This window comes from Elaeis guineensis, chromosome 4 (genome assembly GCF_000442705.2).
Source record: "Elaeis guineensis isolate ETL-2024a chromosome 4, EG11, whole genome shotgun sequence".
NCBI lineage: Eukaryota > Viridiplantae > Streptophyta > Magnoliopsida > Arecales > Arecaceae > Elaeis > Elaeis guineensis.
In genome coordinates this window covers 66412393-66416808 of record NC_025996.2, presented here as the reverse complement: position 1 = coordinate 66416808, position 4416 = coordinate 66412393, and positions in this window count along the sequence as shown.

Sequence of the window (4416 nt, the reverse complement as noted above, 5' to 3'; positions counted from 1 at the left end):
CACTACACTACAGACTCGAGACTCATCTACCCGATAGAAGCGATCCGTGCACTGATCTATCTGGATCAATCACCATCCCTATGATAATCCTATAATCAGGAGCAATTTAAAAAATTAACCATCAATGACACATGTCTCAAATTCTTAGCTCTTTAAAAATATGTGTCATCATCTTGTTAATTTCTTGAATGATTCATAGACACATAAAACATGAATGGTAATATAAATGTCCATTAAGTACAAAATCATGTCTTAGTAATATGATATACATCAGTCAAGATTGGCTTATAGGGCATACATCCAATATTTAATAAGTTCAATCCACCTCCTTTGCCTAAGGTTTAGCTCTTTAAGGTTAACACATAGTTCAAACTCTTATGATCTATAAATATCTGACATCTTTTTTCATATAGATAATGTCTCCATATCTTAAGAGCAAATACAACCGCAGCCATCTTTAAATCATGGGTGGGATAATTTAGCTCATATGGTCTAAGTTGCAAGAAGCATAGGCAATTATCTGTCCATGCTGCATCAATACACAATCCAATCTTTGCAGGAGGCATCATTATACTTACAAAATCTCCATCACTGGAAGGGAAAGCAAGTACTGGAGCTGTAGTCAACCACTTCTTCAATTCATCAAAGCTTTTCTGGCACTCCTTGGGCCACTCAAATTTAGCATTCTTTCGAAGCAGTTTTGTCATTGGGGATGCTATAATGGAAAAATTTTGAATAAACCTCTGGTAATATCCTGCTAAACCTAGAAAACTCCTCACCTCTGCTGAACTAGTGGGTGGCTCTTAATTCACAATGGCACTAATTTTCTATGGGTCAACCAATATACCTTCTGCTAAAATCACATGGCTAAAAAAAACCATCTTATTCAATTAGAACTCACTCTTGCTTAATTTAGCATAAAACTATTCCTTTCAAAAGGTCTACAATATAATCCTCAAATGTTCTATATCCTCTGCTTTATCTTTAGAATATATCAGTATATCATCAATGAAGACAACCATGAATCTATCCAAATACTGTTGAAACACCTGATTCATCAAGCCCATAACAGCTGCTAGGGTATTTATCAAACCAAATGGCATCACCAAAAATTCATAATGATCATATTGGGTTCAAAAGGCTGTCTTTGGCACATTCTTATTTCTAATTTTCAGCTGATGATACCCTGATCTGAGATCTATCTTTGAAAATATCTTAGCTTCTTAGAGTTGATCAAATAAATCATCAATGCATGGCAGTGGATAATTATTTCTGATAGTTACCTTATTAAGCTATTGATAATCAATGTACAATCTCATGGTGCCATCCTTCTTCTTAACAAACAATACTGAGGCTCCCCAAGGTAAAATGCTTGGCTTAATAAACCCCTTGTCCAACAATTCTTGCAATTATGTCTTAAGCTCTCTTAATTCTACTGGAGTCATTCTGTATGGTGCTCTAGATATTGGTCTAGTGTTCGAAATCAAATCAATACCCAACTCGATCTCCCTATCCGATGGCAACCTTGGAAGCTCCTCTAGAAAAAAACATCTAAAAACTCATAGACTACTAGAATATTTGTCAATTTTGGCTTGCTTACCTTTGTATTAACCACACATGCTAGATATACTTCACATCCTTTTCTGAGCAATTTATCACTGTAAAGGCGAAAATAATACATGATGGAAGTATCTGTCGTTCTCCTGAAAAATATATTTTTCTACCATTTGAGGTCTGTAAAATCACTTCTTTTCTAAAATAATCTACCTTTGCTCGATGTGCAGATAACCAATCTATACCTAGTATGGTATCAAAATCATGCATATCTAAAGAAATCAAATCTACTGCTAGTTCTTGTTCACTTACTCGGACAGAAAAACCCCTGTATACTTGATCAACAATAAATGGTTCTCTTACTAGCATGGATACCATCAAACTACAGTCTAATCGACTTAATTTCTTATCAATATGCACAAAAAATATTGGTGATAAATATGAATATGTGGATCCATGGTCAATTAGTACATATACTGTTAGAAAATATATCCCAAAAGCCAATCGTCAATCTATTGATGGTTGAGCAACCTTATATTGTAATTAATTTATTAATAAATAAAATATATTTTTGATATTTTCATCACAAGTTTTCATCTTCTAATGAACTCCATTGTTGTGATGAAGTCCTTAGGACTATTTAAGTTCGATAAAGAGAGAATTTATCGATTAGTCCTTAAAACTGTTCACGACCAAATGATGGCTGTTAATAAGGATGACAGCTTCTATTGAGCATAGATCACTGTAGGCCATATGGGTTGGTTGTCCTCTTAACCAAGGAGTGTGGAGACACTGGTATGGCATACAGGTGAGATGTTAGGATACATCATCATTGAACGTGACCAACTCCAGAGCATTCTACTATCGAGAATATCTCTGATGGGATATAGATATAAGTGTCCTTAGACCTGAGATCGCCTTAGTGACTTACAAGTAACTCACTGTGCTTTGGTACTAGACTAACTAAATTTTTAATTCAATGATGGAAGGCTTCTGGCACAGTCAAGTACTTGTGAAGTCAGAGTGTGATCGAGATGGGATTGATCACTCCAAGAGTTGGAGAAGAATGAGTCACTGTATTTCAATTTAACAAAACCTTGGCCAGGGTAATCCATTAGATGGATTTGATATTTTGAAATATAATGTGGACAACCTGATCAGAGTTGACAGTTGAACTCTGAGTATCCTATGAGTATTTTGGTCAAGGGGATGAATTATATAGAAACTATATCCGCATGGGTTCTGAGGATGTTGTTCTACATATTCGACCTATCCAACCGTCGGGTACCATTACTAGATGGTCACTTCGATTGGTATAAAAATTTATTTTTATACTATCGATTTAAGTTCAGATTTATAAGGTCACACACATTAGAATTCACGATCTGATCGGATGGTTGATCAATAATTAAGAATCGTTCTAGGGTTAAACGATCAATACGATTGACATTTAACCTAGTGCAAGTGTTGCAGGAGGATCGATTAATAATTTGATTACTAATTGGCTTAATTTGATTAAGCCAAAGATTGAGATTAAGTAAATTAAATATAATTAATTAAATTTGTTTGGACTTGATTGGATCAAGTCCAATTGGCTTATTGGATAAGCCAAGTGCAAGGAAAAATTAGTCCTAGTTCAAATAGGAATTGGATCAACCTAATTTCTAATTTACTTCAAAAATTAAATCAGATTTAAATCTAATTTAATCTAATTAAATTAGCTCTTAATTGGGTTAAGACTTATTTTAATTAAATTGATTTGATTTTGGTTTGATTTGGTTTGAGAAATCAAATTTGAACAAGTCATAGATTGAATCCTAGTAAGACTAAGATTCCACCTTGCACCACCTTATCCCCCCATGCCCCTCTCTCTTATTTTATGTGACAAAACCCTCTCTCTCAGGTCTTCACACATGCCCAAAACTTTTCTCTCTTTCTCTCTTACATGGAATGTGGTTGTGGACCAAGTCAAAGTAGGAATTAGTTTGGATTTCAAATTTATGAGATAGAGTTTTAAGAAACCAAAACTCTTTCCTTATGGCACTGATTTTATCAGATTTTTTTAAAATTTTGTAATTTTATGGCATATAATATTACCCTTTCTGGTAGTCCACTTAGAAAAAGAAGGAGGGGATGCCCAAGAGTTGGGCACCCATTGTCTTGCTTGTTTGGATAATCCTTGACTAGGTATTTGACCTAGACAAGGACTCTTCATATCTCTCTATTCAAAATAAATTTTTTTATGAATTTTTTGTAGAATATAGAGAATTGAGAGACCTTTGGGTCATCCAAAAATCAAAAGAAAGAATCTTAGGGTGTGGAGATCTAATAGACACAAGACTAGATGTCTGGGTTAGAGCAAAGAGAAGAAGAAGAGGGTCTTCTTCTAGAATTGCTGGGTTCATCTCTTTCCTTCCTCCATCTATAAGTTTTCTAAGAGTATCTCATCTAAAAATCTTCTCCTACTTTTCATCTTTAGAAGAGTCCAAATCAAGAAGAAGGAGGCATCTGATCGATCAACGAAGAAGGATCAGCGCAGTACTAGCATACTGTGCTGATTTTCTGGACCAGGACTTCTGATCATGATTCGTGGGCTCGTGTGGATGACTCCTAAAAGTTGGATGCATGTGCGGTTCACAACATCATCCTCAAGCCTGGATCAGCAAAGTTAGAACATCTAACTTGCAAGGTAATAGATCTTATCTATTATATTTTATAACATTAGATGTAGTATAGAAACATGTTGATATGATCAACATGTAGTTCTTGCTCTTTATATTTTAATTTTTGATTTAATATCATTAATAATTATGTAATAAGATCTTAGATCTAGGGATTCTCTAATTTTATATGATAAATTTT